This window comes from Rhinolophus hipposideros (genome assembly GCF_964194185.1).
Source record: "Rhinolophus hipposideros genome assembly, chromosome: X".
NCBI classification, from domain to species: Eukaryota; Metazoa; Chordata; class Mammalia; order Chiroptera; family Rhinolophidae; genus Rhinolophus; species Rhinolophus hipposideros.
In genome coordinates, this window is record NC_138046.1 from 106,224,350 (window position 1) to 106,241,306 (window position 16,957).

The 16,957-nt window shown below is 37.7% G+C and overlaps 1 protein-coding gene across 1 annotated transcript in view; it reads right to left on the bottom strand.

Annotated features, from left to right (window-relative positions):
* Nucleotides 1-6,141, bottom strand: part of IL1RAPL1 (interleukin 1 receptor accessory protein like 1) — a 1,302,015-nt gene extending 1,295,874 nt beyond the window's left edge. Inside the window, exon 1 of the mRNA XM_081041668.1 lies at nucleotides 5,948-6,141. The gene's annotated coding sequence lies outside the window, so the exon portion shown is untranslated. The remainder of the gene's footprint in view (nucleotides 1-5,947) is intronic.
* Between the last annotated feature and the right edge of the window lie 10,816 nt (nucleotides 6,142-16,957).

Genomic DNA, 16,957 nt, shown 5'->3' on the forward strand with positions numbered 1-16,957 from the left:
TACCAAACTTTCTATGTAGATAAGCAATGTATTTCAAAGATATAAGAATAGACCTTCTTATGACTATACATGAATTAATTTTAAAAGAATTATTATATACATAATTTACTATTATGCATTTTCTCAATGAACTGATACTGAAAGTACAACTATGATTAAATAGCCTTCCAAATTTTTTTAATTGAAAAGGGGACATTTATACCAGAAAATTATGAAGATCACTACATTAAGTCACAGTTGTAATACATATAAATGTTGATAGGGTAAAGAACCTACCAATTAACTCATGTTGATCAGGCCATGAGAAAATAAACCACTGACTGAATAATTTTATGATTATTCATCAAGTGATTTATTATCATTATAATTCACATAAAGTATAAGCTACATAATTAACAAACATTTTGAAAGAGTGAAAGTCTATAATTATATGATCACAAATCATAGTCCATTTCATTTTTTTTGGTGAGTCCAAACTCCACATTCAATTTCCTGACTTAGGAAGTATTACAAAATAACAACAATCTAATTTTACTCTTAAATTTTCATTCTTAAAACATGTAGCCCTTGTATGAACAAAAAAGCTCATTTAATGCCATTTATTGTATTTTATGTGTATGTACATAGTAACTACAATACGCCCTTTGAATAGCTTGTTATGAAAAAGATTACTTTTAATGTTTTAATAAGAAAACAGGAAAGAGCAGGTCTTCGGAAGAAAAATCTTAAAGGGCTTTGCTGTCTCCCTCTGCTTTATCCACAGTTCACTGCTTGGCAATTTCAGATCGTTTGATAGGAAAGCAACACCAGGCAGGTCAGTCATCCCTTCTCTAAAGCTAAAAGCCTTAGGAGTCTTAGAGTTTTGGGGAATCAAAAAAGCATGCCAATTAAGGATGTTTCATTATAATCCAGTGGTCAGGGAGGGGAAGAAGGGTATGTTCATTGAGCCATGTGGTTGGCCTGTAATGGAATGTTATCTTCAGTGTAAGATACTCTAGGGTGGCATTCTCTGGGTGAAAATTAAAAGCATATTTGTAAGGTGATTAGCAGAATTTGTCAAATAAACAAGCCTGTCTACATTCCTACAATGTTCCTTTATAAATCTGCTAGAACAAATCTAAAGCATTTCCATGAGACATAAGGAATATGCATTTTTTCAAAAATAGGAAACCAAGAAAATGCTTGCTATTTAAAGGCATCAATGAAGTCACAGAAACAGGCATGATCAAATTCATCTGAAACAAAGAAATATTGGGGATTCTTAAGGTAAAAAGCAAGACACGGGGAAGTTAGGAAGAGGAGAATGCACTATAGCAGGAAAGTTCTTTATTTTAAGTCCACATATACTTTTATTTACAGCGTTAATTTTCCACTTCCCAATTCCACCTTACCCAAAATATAAAAACTTACTTTTTCACCTGATTATACAGTCACTTAAAAACATATACAGAAGGTCATATCACTGACTATGCCCTTTTCATATATGTAAATGTATTTATGTTAAGATACAAGAACATTAAAGAAATGCAGTGTTAGTACTGACACATGGGGGATTGCCTCCCCCTAAAGAACGTTAGCAATTATTGCAACTAGCAAATTCTAAAACAGAACTATTATCTTTATATCTTTATGTCCTCTACTGTGCTTAGTATTCAAACCCATTATGCTTTTGTTAATAAAGTGATAAAAGAGAGTAGCTTTTTGGTCAATTGACCCATTTTAAGTGGTACCATCAAGTTTGTTTGTGAACATTTGTTTGTGTACTCTTGTTACCAAAAACAGAAACACCTAAGTACTCAGGAGCATTAAAAAAAAAGCAATCAGCTTAAAACATTCTCACAAACAAAACCCTTTGTTACCATTCTTCGATTGTTATTCAAAAGCAATTGTTCTTTTAGTTACTTAAGACAACTACAATCCCATATGAGTACAGCTGAAAAACCTGAGTACTGAGTAACAATTAGCAACCAAAGCTTTAAATTTGTCTGTGTTGCTTACTCACTGAACAATATTACCTATCAGCTAACTGTAATTGGTACTAGCAAGTGCCTATAAAGATTTACAATAAGGGCGTGAGAAAAAATGCACTGTTAAATTCATACCACTTTGGAGAACCCTTAATAATAGTAATTCCATATATCGCTAAGGCATAGCACAATGGTAAGCACTTAGACACACATCTTGTTTCCTTAGTGCAATATGTAACTATTCTGTGCTTTTTAAATAATTATCTTGAACACAGAGAGGTAAAATGCGGGGGTCAGAAGTCACAAAGCTTGTAACTAATAGAGCCTGCAGTGCAACTCAGGCCCTCTGACTCAGCCCTGAATTCTACAGTGCCTGGATGTCTCAGAGCTGAGCTCCTTCCTCTTTGAGATTCCTGATACTACTAATGGAAATAGGATTGAAATTTAATAAGAAAAATGCTGACACGGCCTTATCTATAGCTGCTCAAATGATGCCATTATAATTATGCTTTATAAATTGACCATAACATGAAAACTTGCTACTTTTAAGTCTTATCAATCAACACTTGGGTGTCTTGGTTGCCACATATTATAGTCTGCTTTAGAAAAACAAGAGATTTGTCAAACATCAAAGATTGTACCAGTTGCAAAACAAAGTATATCCCAAACTCAGTGTACAACAGATTAAAAGATTCTGAAATATAAATTTTAAATTGATCCTAAAAGTTCAGTTGCTCTTAAAAATGTTTTATCTATTTGTCATTTTATCAATAACATGATTTATTCACATACCTGGCAAACATAAGAAAAAATACTTTAAAATTTTTCTCTAATTTTTGGAATAATGTGGTTACTTATCAGCTAAATCTCCTGACTTTGCTGAAGCAACTGGTCAGGAAACAAAATTAGTACTTTCTATATTTATAAATGGGATTTTTTCTTCTATTTTCCTGAATATTTTCTAATCTAACTATATAGCTTGGACTGACAAAATGGCAATAAAGAAATAGATATTCTAGTTTAAATTACTTACTGCCTTCACATTTAAAGGCTTTTCTATTAAGCAAAGCTTTTTATTGTTGATTTGTAGGCTACTTAAGAAAAATGCCATAATCTGGCTGAGTTACATAATCCTTATCCAAAAGAAAGTAACAGGTTATAAAGTGCCATTAAAATGATTGAAACTATCTTTCCTAATGTGACTACATGAAGTCTTCAAGTAAAAGGATAGCAATGACATGTGTATGTATGTTTCACGGTCAGCGTCATTTTTTAGAGAGTTTTTTTTCCTTTCTAGTATTATTTCCATTCACTACTGAGCTTATAACGCCTCTAGAATATGCCATTTCGGTAACATATGTGTGGCTTATGTCAGAAAACAATTGAGGAAGTCATTTATAAAATATTAAAATAAGGAGTGCAGGAAAAATCATTGCAGACTATATTTCTGCACATAGTTGGAGATTAACAGCATGGAAGCAGCTGTAGTGTTACCCTGACCCCTGAAGGAAGGAATCAGGAGTTAACTTCACATCCAATTTCCTACACAATATGAACACCAAACCTCCAAATCCACTGGCACAATATATCAATGTGTGGGGCATGTCCTGCAGAAATAAGAAAGTCATCTCAAATATCGGAGCTCAAGATTTCATTCCACCATTCTGATTTGGGGTGAGCAGATCTTTTCAAAGTTACTTAGTGGATGTCTCGATCCTGCACCTGACTCCATAGGAAAAAACCAAAAGAATCATCTCATCTTTACGATAAAAAAGTCATTTAGCCTTTTTCATAAAATAAATGTACAGGGAAAGAGGACATAGCACAACTGGGTGAGAAGATAAAATGATTTAATTCAATAGGGTTAGGATTTGAGCAGTTTCATATTGAGGGGATATATTAAGGGGAAAAAACACACCCTGAAACCATAGAAGGCCAAGAGGATCTGATGTGTATTTTCTTTTAAAGAAAATCACAGCTCTAAATAAAAGATCAGGGAAAGTGACATTTTATTCTGCAGTATCCCCTCCTCTGTACAGTGAGCATAGTACATTTATCTCCTCTCACGGTAAAAGTCACAGGCAGCTGCAACATGTCTTTTAAGCCATTCAATAAGTAAAACTTGAAAATGGATTGCTCTTGATTTCTGGGATTTGTATTAATAATGAATCCATTACTATTTTTTTTCAATTTAACAGGATATCATTACCTTTGAAGGGTTTTGCTTCTCTTTTCCCAGAGGGTTAACATGGCCCAGAAACGGGTTCTCAAGGCAAAGATAAAGGTATCAAACACTCATTTCTGACACACCGTGGAGGCAAACGTTTTTATTGAGGGAACCACCAGACTGAAATCTGCATCAGCTCTAGCAGGAAAAATGCAAGAGAAGACCCCAAACAGTCATTCTGTTCAGTCTTCATTTCAGTGGATTTGACTTTCTTCTCAATTGGGGTCACATATTTCAATCCCAGGGTACAGAACTGTGACCTTGGCTGGGATCATCAGCGCCAATTACTCAATGGGGCACTTGTGAAACATTGCGGACTCATTTTGACTCTCCACGGGTGTGGCTAAAATTGCTCCTGTCCAGCCCTAATGCTTACATGCTTGGCCATCCCTCAGAAACTCACTATGAGAAAACTCATGCTAAATTTGCCACAGAGATCAGGGTTTACAGGACCCTTGGAGCTAATCTCTGTCTGCTCTCCTCCTCCTCTGTTAGCTGTTACAAGCCTTCAAAAGTTAACAGGGTGATGGAGCCTCTCTCTATACAATCATTTCATCTCACTATCGTTGACTGAAGCTCACTGATGTAATGAAGTTACATAATCACCGATTATGCACGACTTCCATCCATCTTCCTACATATCCACATATCTTCTCCCTTCCCCTTCAGATCAATCTGCCGGGTGAGATTTATAACACATGTAAATGCTCCATTCTCTCATCATAGGAACTGAATATGGGACTTTAGCATTGCAGTACGGTGCACTGAACCACGTCATCAATATTGATTTTGTTTTATCCCTTTTCCGAGGCAGAATATGTTCAAGCATCCTTCGTGCTGTAGTCTCTAACTTTTTAACGAAAGGGTAAAATAGATATAGCAGATAAGACGCATCCTCAACTTAAGGTTAAGGGAAGTGTGTAATTGCCTGCATTTCCAAAGCTGGCTGCAATGCAATAAAAGGATGCTCTCTGGTTCCAGACCTTCGACTCCCCTGCACGTGGGTCGCAGCTTTAGCTATTTAGGGTATTGGGTAAATAATTATATTAGGGGGCAATTGAACTTGAGAAAGAAAGCATTATGGTAACATTTAAAACAATATTGCATTTTTTTTTCTTTTTTGGTCATCATTTTCAGCTTTTTCTCTTCTTTACTTTTTCATTCTGAATGATAATCCAGTGGATAAAAAAGTAGCCCAGGTTACTTAATAATCTCCGATCACAACCTAGAGGACAATTAACAATGATTATCACCTTAAAGTTTAAGAACTTGATAAGTGGGATGTCTCTGGTCCCATTGCAGCTGTGAAATGCAGCAGAATGCTGCACTGAGTTGAAAACATATTTCTTTTAATGAATAAAGAGTAGCTCGTTTCATTTTAAATAGGGCTCTTCAGTAAGTGTTCCTTTCACTGCTGCTACCTCTTCCAGAACACAGGAGCCACAAATATTGCATCCAAACAAAAGAGTGACTACCCAGAATTAATTCAAGACACTCTTCCACATCAAAATAATTGGAGGGGGGAGTGATGCTTTGATTTATTTTCAATTACACTCAGAATACAGACCCACATACACACACGCACACGCACACACACCAACACACCCAACTGCAGTTATTCCATTCAGTGCCAATAACGGCCACATCACAGCCATCAATGCGATGCAGCAATCATCCAAGTCACCCATTCCCATTACAAACGCCCAAGTTTGCTCACGCCACTGATGGGTTTGCATATATAAAATGACCTTACCCACAACAGTCTTCCAAATTATTCTCCTCCGGATATCAGTCGGTAAGGTAATTGCTGGTCATCACAATGCGTATTCAGAAAAATCCACGTTGTACTCCTGTGTTCTTTCTCTTGTTTTTGCTAGCAATTAATATCGTGAACAAGATACCCATTCACAAATGCCAAGTTCACCATAAAAGCAGATAATTCCATACAGCTCTTCCTACAAGACTGCCTCCAGTTAGTTCTCAAAGTGCCCGATTGTTTGGTGAAGATACAATCCAGGTGCAGAGCAGGAAAAAAAGGAAGACTGGGGGGGGGAAAAAAGAAGAGGCAGATAGAAAAGGAGAGACTGAGAGAGAGCAGAAAAAGGGGGAAGAAATTTAAAGAAAAAAAAAAAAGAAGGAAGGAGAAAGGCCAGTAAGTGAGGAAGTCTGTGAGCTCTATGACAAGAATCGGAATCTTGCTTGGAAATCTTCCGTATCATGTAGCCTTTCAGATCCTCTTAGTCCCCAAGTAAAATTTCCAGATCCGGAATGCAGCCATAAGAAAGAATCCAATGTATATTTCACAAGTATCCCGCAATAACAGATCCAACGGGGTTTTCCTTGTACAGTACTGCTATGTGAAAGCACACAACCCCTGCTGTTTGGGAAGGTGTCTCCTGGGTCCTAGCTCTCTTCAGCAGCCCCCAAAAATGATTTTTCAAAAAAGAGTGGTGGGGGGGAGAAAAGCAGCTTTGCGTTTGCCTTGAATGATGCTAATCCTGAGCGAAAACGACAAGCAAACCACGAATAGCACAAGATCTTGATAAATAGCCACAATCCACTCAGAATATCCCAGGGAAGAAGGAGCAAAAACAAGAAAGAGAAACTGCAATGCATAAATGATTCCAGTGTTTCTACAAGATCGGTTCATTTGATTGAATGCATTCTCTGGTTTGCTGCAAGTCATAAAGAGGATAGTGTTACTGCCACCCAATGGATATTTTAGTACTAGCCAATCCACAGAATGCCACCGCTTTGCGAGTTTTAGTTTTCGGAAGACGAAAGAGGAAGGAGGATAGCCTGGGAATCTTTTGGATAGGACCCTGAGAGGCCTCGAATGATGAGAATCTGTCCTTCCAGGCAAAAGTGGACCGGCAAACGTGGACGTTCCCAGTCTTGCGTTAGCCACCTTAAAATTACAGTTGCATTTCTCTAGGAAGCAGAAAGGTACAGAGAACGATGCCTAAACTGACACGCTCATAATAACCTCCTTTTCATCTCTCTTTAGAGCAGATATGTTATTGCGCGCGATCTCTCTCGCGATCTCTCTCTCTCTCTCTCTCTCTCTCTCTCTCTCTCTCTCACTCTTTTTCTCTCTGTCTCTCCTCCCCCCCCCCTCTCTCACGCCCATTCTCAATTTCACTTTAAGCCGATTTCAAAAGCGAGCGGGGTGGCGGGGATGGGGCTGCTACAAACCTCAGGTGCAAGGTGGTAATTGTTTCTAAAGGACAGTTTTGCAAAGTGCTTCCATCTGTATTGGTATGTAAACTACGAGCCCCTCAGGCAGTAACCCTCCCCGCAGCTGTTCCGTCAGTTTGGGAAGGAGCAGAATCTTCCCTGAGTGGGGCTTGGGAAAAGGGTGCTTGTGAAAGCTCTCTGGGAGGGTGGAGGGTACGCAGAGAGGAGGAGACAGAAGAGGATCCTCCTCCCATCCACTGTGTCATAGAGTTCGCTGCAGGATTCCGAGATGGAGTCGTGATGGGAAAAGAGGGACAAAGTAGGTGCTGGTCACATAAATAAGGATAGTTACTCAGTTTAAGATCCCTGTTCTTTATACTTGGTATAAAGAACTATATCCCTGTTCTTTATACTTGGTACAAAGAACTATACCTTGGTATAGTACAATACTGACATGTGATCCTGTACTTCTCAAACTTGACCTTATGCACGATCACCTGAGTGTCTTGTTAAAATGCAGATTCTGATTCAGGAAGTCTGGAGTGAGGCCTGCTAGTCTGCGTATGAGCTGGGCTACGGACCACACTTGGAGTAGCAAGACCCTAAGGAAGCATCAATATTTTACACTGCCACCAGTGTTGTGACAGCAGGGTGGGCTGCACAGTTAAAGGACTGGGGAACACTTTTCCAATCACCACCCCTCCCTCTTGCCACTCTTCAAGCTTCCCATGCACCACCTGTAGCCCCCATTCTAGAAAACCTCAACTCACTCTACAGCATATTCCATGCATTTTTGTAACGTACGGTTTAATAGGATAAACCAAAAATAGAATAAATTGGTAAAGCAAACTTGGCCCTACAGAAGTGTATCTTCATTTACATTGGGGGAGTAAAACACAATTGAAAACAAAGGAAACACTTGCAAATATTTGGTAAAATGCGAGCTAAACTCAGGGCAAGGGTGACACCGAATGGGGGCTGGGAGACTGGAAAGGAAGGTCAAACCTGTATTTTTAAGGAAGTAGCAGTATACTGAACTTTCCAATCCAAGCAAATGGAATATCTGGTTAAAGTGTGTAGCAAGTGTTTCATGGTTTCTTCCTGGAGGGAACTCACCCAGATTAGCCTCTTTTGTGCCAGCGGTTCCCTACTTCTTGCTTCTTCTCCACCCACATGCTCCAATCCGAAGCAAAGTGAGAACCACTGGTGAAGGGGAACTAGAGTCTCTTCTCATAGCAGGTGATCCACATTTCAACACATATCACAGTCCTGTAGCTGACCCATCTAAGTGAAGAACTAGACCTCAAACAGACTGGGGCGGGGGGTGGGGGGCGCACAATTAACAAATCTAATTGCTTTGAGCAAAGTTTAGAAGTAAAAGTCCTGGCCTGTAGGCTCAAATGCTAGATTTAAGTTTAATTTCTACTCCGAAGTTGCCATAATTACCCGAAGGAATCACTCTAATTTGTCTTGGTCTCAGTTTCCTTGTCTGTGAAATGACAGGTTGAAATGAACCAGTTGCCAAGGTCCACTCCTGCTCCATATGGTACAAAAATCAAGTCTCCAATTTGCATGGCCTCTGCCAGGCAGTTTGTTACTTTGCACAGAGCACAAGTTCTAATTATTACCTTGACATGGCCATGCAGAAGTGTCCAGAAGCTTTGCAAAGTGTATTAAAGACACAGGTGAGCATTTGACCATTTCGATCCTATTGCAAGAGATGATTTAAAACACTTTCTCTTCAGATCCAGGAAGGGAAGTAGTTTGTTTGAATTCGAGGTGAAGCATTGTCTATTCCTGGATCTTACAGAGCCAACTGTGGGCCTCGCTGTTTGTTGCCATGGGATCCTCTTTGTGCGAACTGTCTTGAACTGTGTGGGAACATTTTCCTCTTGCCTCCGTTCAGTTCTCTAACTCCTCTGAAGATATGTGTCAGAACAAAATGTAGCTGCATTATTGCCAATTAAAACTAACAGCAGCTGCAAGGTGCATCTAATTAAGAATTTTAATTACTTCACTGAATTCTCATTTGCAGATGTTTGGAGCATTAAACAATGTATTGTAAATTTATTTTAAAATCTGAATAAAACTGACCTCCCTTTAAAGGGGATGAAAAATACACAAATCAATGATAGGTGTAAAAAAAAAAGGCTTTTCCATAGGAAGTATATACCTTGGCACACTGTTTGAGAATAAGTGATATTACAGTAAGGATGAGAAAATAGTGTGCATATCCATAAATATGCCTTTTTGCTATAAAGAAAAAGGCAAATAAATATCAAATGCTCAAAAATGAATAAGTTTCTATTGAAGCAGAATCATTGCATGTTACACAGTACTTCTCAAATGTTCTGTTCTTCTGCTTTCCCAGTAATGGGATGGTTAACAATAAATTTGGTGCTGCAGTATGGGGCTTGTAGGCTATAATCCAAAGCATTATGGGGTTTGTAGTAAAAACTGGCTGCAGATCAATTCACGCTTCTAGCTTTTCTCAATTGAAAGAAATACTGTTTTATTTTCTAATAACAAAAAGAAGAATGTCAGGATATTTTAAATGACATTCATTTTAATGAAACAAAGTTGGTATTACTGGGAATGTAAAATTAGAGTTTGGCTATAATAATATTCTGACTGAGGACATGGAAATACAAATAACATCCACTTTATAAGCCACAAATAATCTGAGCAGGCTATTTCCTAACATTACTATCCTATAGCTCAGTTTTCAAAATCACTTCCATTGTTTTAGTACTAAAAAGTGAGAAAACAGCAGGTTTTGTATTTATGGAAAGAATTGTGAACACAGGAAATGAACTCAAATTCTTATGAGTCTGCCTTTAACTTTTGGTAGCCTACATTTAATTTTCCACATTTCACATCATTCCTCAGTGAAATGAGCAAGAGGTTTATTTAACATATCTTTTTAGATGTTTTGTTACACAAAAGTACTCTGAATATTCAGAGTAGCTCCTCTTTGTAATGAAATCCTTAAGGCTAGAGTATCTGGAAAATATGTCTGGTGTGGGATATTTCATTCCACTTTAATTAATTATGGAAATGTATAAATTAAGGAGTTATAATTCAGTTCCTCTTATGTATGCAGATGATTCTGTGTAGGTAAGTACGTAATTTATAGAGGTTTTGATATAACTCTGTTGACAATTTATTTCGAGGTTCATTAAACATTTTTTTATGATATAAATTCAAACTCTAGCTCCCCAGTAACTTGCTATGAAATCGGTCCCCCTTTTGTTATAAAGGCTAAAATATGTCTCTTCAAGGTCTCTTCCATCTGTGAAAGTCCCCATTATCATGCTAAGTTACTTAGAAAGTATTTTATCCCTAAGGTTGCTTACTTTTTTCTTTCTTAAAGAAGACTCCATCCACAAAAGGCAGCGCTAAAGTAAAACTAATAGAACAGACATGAATAGATGCAAAATCAAACGCTGTTCATTTTCAGGCCTTCTGCCAGCAACATTCATTTGAACCCACCACCACATATTCTCAAATGCTGTGTAGACAAAGACTTGAGCATTTCAGCAAAATTCCACCATAAAGTTCAAAAATAATAAAGAATGCTATGAAAAAGCAAACAGCAACAGGAAAGCAAAATGCCATGCCTGCTTTTCTTTCAGATTTCTAAGTTTCAAATCATAAAAATATACAAATGTATATCTTCTTGAATGCAGTTTACATTATTGTTCATACTGTGAATATTTCTTTTATGGTCATAAAAATAAAAGCAATGCCCCAAATGAAACACTATGTACATAAGCGACGCAAATGCTTCCCCGGTGGAAAGCCGGCTGGCTGCTGGTGGGAGGGTATATTTATACAGTGCCTTTCATTTGGAAGGTTCCCAAAATGATTTGCAAACTGTATATAGAGGAATTGCTCACCATGGAAATTCACCCACTTCCAAGAGAGAATGCAGGAGTCATTCCATGCTGGTAACTAGTTTAAATAAAACCACAGAACAATATTTCAGGTGGGTCAAATTGTAATTGATTCAGGAAATGTGCATTGAAAAACCCACTACATGCCAGGCATGATTCAGGGTACTGAGAATATCATTGTGGATATAGCTAGTCAAGTTTCCTGTTCTGCTAAAACTTATGTTTTATTGAAATCTGAACAGAACTCAGGAGTTGAAAGCCCTGTTTCTTGGTGAATTTCTGACCTCTGCATATGGTTCTACTGAAATAGACCACTTGCTACTGTTTATATGTATTTATATACTAGGCTTCATGATATCCAGGACACATGACCTGTGGCAATGCATTCTACTTCAAATTGATCACACACACACACACACACACACACACACAAATAGCTTCAGATATTATGGTTGAAGCAAGTAAAATGACAATAACATTTCCTGTACTGAATGATTTGGAGGCGTTAGGGCAGAATTAAAAAGGTTTCCGGATTTGGGAAACTAAATGAAATGGTATTGCTGTATATACATGGGAGACCACTTCCACTGAGATGATTCAGGGCACTTCATGGTAGCTAAGGCATATAAAATAATTTAGTGAAGGAAGAGAGCAGCATGAGCTAACGTTTCAGAACATAAAATATGGAAGTAAATACCAGTGTTTCCTAAATGTACTAGATTTGTAATATTTTTCAAATGGAAGTAGAAGAGGAAAAAAGGGTAAAGCAGGCATTGTCAAAGCTCAGCCCACATCCCTTGAGGTTCTAGCTCTCTGTGCTCACAGCCATCCCTCCCTTCTCTGTGCTTTGCATCCAAAGGCCAGCACCTGGACCCTCTTTAATTACTGCTCTTGGGCTGCTGGTGCTGTTTGACTTGCCTGTGGTGAGAGCTGGAAAAACCTGGAGTTCACAACCATGCACCACGTTAGCCAATGACTGATTGACATACGAGTATGAAACCCTAGGTCTTTTAACTGTAGTTCAGAGAAAACTCTGAGACACAAAGTACACTCCAGAGGTCCCCTGTGGAATCAGGCTGAAGCTGGGACTTTGCCCGTAATCACACCCTTGCTTGGTGTCTGGGAGCCTAACAGAGAGGGTAACAAGAAATTTCATAGAGGTCTCATCTGTAACTTTTAAATAGTCAACCTGTATAACTGGAAACAGAGAATTTGTTCATTTATCCATTTGTCTATGGTTGATCCATTCCATGCTGTGAACCAGACAGTGTTGGGCTCTAGGAATAAATGAAGTGCGGTCCCTGTTTTTAAGGAGCTCAATCTAGCAGTAGAGAGAGAGACATAAATGGTGCATGTGATAGACAATGCGACAAGTACCATTAGAGAGATCTGCATTATTCAGCCTACAAGAATCAGGGAACACTAAATAGAGAAGGAGTGATTGCAGTGAGGGTCACTGAAATCAAAATGAGTGAAGACCACGAATAAAGAGTAACATCTAAGGAGACCAATTTTCTTCTACCTTGAAGGAAATAGCATTATTGGTCTTGGTAGTAGAAATCAGAAGGGTTTAATGTCATAGAATCCATTTTTGAAGGGGGCTTTAGAAATAACTTTGAATAGCCTCTTTATTTTAGTCAGAGGAAATTGAGTCTCACTTGGCCAAATGACAGTTATTTAAGCTCACAAAGCTAGGAAGTGTTAGGATTCTCTACTGGCATGAGTCAGCCATATTGCCTTTCAGCCTTTCTTTTAAAAAGATAAATTGAGGACATAATAGAAACATCTGATATCATAAGGTCTGTTTTGAATCCTGGCCTATCACTATATGGCCTTGAGAAAACTTGTTGCCTTCTCTGAGCCTCAGTGTCTTCCTATAAAAAATGAACTTATTAGGATAACTTTCTTTTGTATATATTGTAGCATGTAAACCTAACAGAGGACCTAGGACATACGTAGTGTACTCGTGTGTTTGAGAAAAGTGTGTTTCACTTTAATTTAGCTTTTTAAATTTGTTTTAATTTCTTTTTTTCTCAATCAGAGAATGTTACAGTGGTATAGATGGATATAGGATGGTTTTATTTTTGTTTGTGTTTTGTTTTTGTTATACTAGCTATAGAGCTGTAGGGAATCAGACATTCAAGTAAGACAGATCTTTTCCTTTCTTTTCTTCTGTCTCTTCCCTCTCCTTCTCCCCTCCCCCTCCCCTTCTTCCCCTTCTTCCCTGTCTTCGTCCTCCTCCTCTTCCTTCTCCTTCTCCTTCGTCTCCTTCTCCTTCTTCTCCTTCTCCTTCTTCTCCTTCTCCTTTTTCTCCTACTCCTTCTTCTCCTTCTTCTTCCTCTCTCACTCATAAACTGCATTTGTTTTTGGTTAGGACTAACCTTGTCTCTGAGTAAAACTCATGGATATTATTGATAGATCAGCTCAGGACCAACCCAACTTTGTTCAATACCAGCTATGTATGTGAGTCTGCTTCTTTTAAACAGCTAGTTATAGTAATAATGAACACAATACTGAAACAGATATTTGCCAGTTGAAGGAGTCTGTTTTGCACACATTGCCAAAGAGGATAACCAAATGGCAAATGAATGCATGGAAAGGTGACTTCCTAAGACATAATGAGGGTATGCATTTAAACCACAATGAAATATCATGACACATTCATGAGCATGTTTAAAGTGAAATAATGGGCAATAGAAAATGTGGGTAAAGGGTGGGAATAACTGCAACTCACATCTAATGGTGAAAGTAGAAATTCCTTCAATAACCTTGGAAAACTTTCCAGCAGTGCCTATTAATTCTAAATATATGTACAGCCTATGATACCATCATTTCCATTCCTAGGTATGTAACCAACAGAAATGCTTACATATGTTCACCAAAAACATGTATTAGACAGTTCACAGCAGCTTTATTCAGAAGTTCCAAGCTGGAAACTATTCGAATGCTCACAACAGTAGAATGGATGAATACATTGTGTGTGTACACACACACACACAGACACACACACACATATTTTAATTTTATTGGGGAATATTGGGGAACAGTGTGTTTTTCCAGGGCCCATCAACTCCAAGTTGTTGTCCTTCAATCTAGTTGTGGAGGGCGCAGCTCAGCTCCAAGTCCAGTCGCTGATGTGGGAATTGAACTGGCAACCTTGTTATTGAGAGCTCACGCTCTAACCAACTGAGCCATCTGGCCACTCCACATTGTGTATATTCATACTGCAGGATACCATATAGGAATGAGAACTAACAATCTATGACTATTCACACAACATATTTGAATCTCATAAACATGACATTGAGCAAAAGAAGGCAGACACAAAAGAGTACACCGTGTAAAACTGCATTTATAGAAAGGACAAAACTAATGTACACTGTAAACCATTACCATAGTAGCTAGTCTCGATGAGAGCAGAACTAGAAGGATACACGGAAGCTTTGGGGTTACTGGTAATTTTCTGTTTGTTTTTTTTTTGTTGTTGTTGTTGTTGTTTTCGAGTTTCTTTTTTTTAATTTATTTATTGGGGTGACAATTGTTAATGAAATTACATAATTCCAGGTGTACAATTCTGTATTACATCATCTATAAATCCCATTGTGTGTTCACCACCCAGAGTCAGTTCTCCTTCCATCACCACATATTTGATCCCCCTTACCCTCATCTCTCTCCCCCGACCCCGTTTACCCTCAGGTAACCACTAAACTATTGTCTGTGTCTATGAGGTTTTGTTTCTCATTTGTTTGTCTTGTTCTTTTGTTGGTTTTGGTTTATATACCACATATCAGTGAAATCATAGGGTTCTCTGCTTTTTCTGTCTGACTTATTTCGCTTAGCATTATACTCTGAAGATCCATCCATGTTGTCACAAATGTTCCTGTATCATCTTTTCTTACCGCCAAACAGTATTCCATTGTGTATATATACCACAACTTCTTTATCCATTCATCTATCGAAGGACACTTTTATTTTTTCAGGTTACAAGGGTGTATTCATACTGTGAAAATTCATTGAGCATTTTTTTATATGTGTGCACTTTTATATATTTAATATTTCAATACAAACTTTTTTAAAAAAGTTTGTTTTAAAACCAGAAGAAAAAAGGCCTACTCCCACATCAATGATACATTGATAAAAAATAATTCATAAAAATGAATAAACTGCAGATATTTGTGGAAGTCAAATATTTTATCATATTAAAATAAGGGGTAGGGTCTTCCTGTGAAACAGATGTGAAAAGGCAAAGTTTGTTTATTTTAAAAGGTGTTTTCAGGAAATAAATGGGGTTCTCTTTTTGAAATATAATTTAGAATAATTTAACATAGAATAGGAACTAGACAATTAGATAATCATGTCTGACTTTTTAGTGTCAATCAAAGCTTTGTTTTTTGTTTTTTGTTTTTGAAATGATAATAGCTAGCATTTATCCAGGACTTATTATATGCCAGGCACTGTTGGTGGCATTCTATATGTGCTAATTCACTCAGTCCTCAAAAGAAATAGGTGCTATTGTCATGGCCGATTTACAGGTGAGGAAATCAGGGCACAGAGACTGTGAATAGCTTGCGCAGTCTCTCGCAGTGGCAAAGTTGGAAATTGTACCTTGTCTTCATCACTACTACCTTTATCTTCTGCTCTATGTTTTGATTGTTTTCTCTATGCTGCATTTAGCTAAAATCACCACTTTTATATTTGGTTTGTATCTTGCTGACAATATTCCTTATATGGCAAGATGTAAACTAAAGACTTAGTAGCAGTTCAGAAAAATTTCGAGTGCACTATTTTCCCCAGCACAGTTATGTTACCCTTGGTTCTGTGCATAGCTCCGTTCTATTTATCTTTATCCTATTTGAGATCTAAGGGAATAATTATGTTTCTGGTAAATGAAGAAAAATGATTAAATTACAGCTTTCAGGAAAAAATGTTAATATTTCAACTTTTTAAACACTTAAGAATAGTACAATGGAGGGTGTGTTAACATTATATAAATACTAGTATGGCTTATCGAACTGATTTTTACACTGAGAAAAACAACTCTTATAATAAATTATACAGGAGGCTGGAGAGATATTATAGATGATGTTAATAAATAGATACCCATACTCAATTTGTGTGCGTGTGTGTATGTGTGGTGTGTACATGTATGGCAGATATTAGAAGGATATTATATTAGAATGAGAAGATAACACAACAGGTACTAGGTACTAGAGGGTGAATATAGCATGGCACACTATAGGTAATAACTTAAACATGGAATATTGACTATCGTTATTGTAAAAATATCTTGTGACAGAATCATTGCTATGTGTTCACCAAACTTTTTGATTTCCTTCTTAAGCACTCAAAAACAGTTTCCCAGGCCTTTTGCATCTAGGTGGGGCCACGATAGATTGTGGACAGATATGTTGCACATGTCTTCCACACTGGATCCCTAGAATCTCCAGAGAGGTCTTCTCCCCTCCATTTTTAGTCTCTGTTTGCCTTTTTCATATGCATAGCTTGAAGGAAAGGGCTTCAAGATGGTGGAGTCATATGGTAGAAGGCTCCTAGCTCCCTAATCATTGTGAAGGGAGGATCTAGTCATTGCTAAGAGGAGAGCTGCCCATCCAGGAGCATCAGCCTTGGCCTTGGTGTGAGTAAGAAGCACCTTTTTGGGAGGGGGGTGGTAGATGAGAGTAAAGGGAATC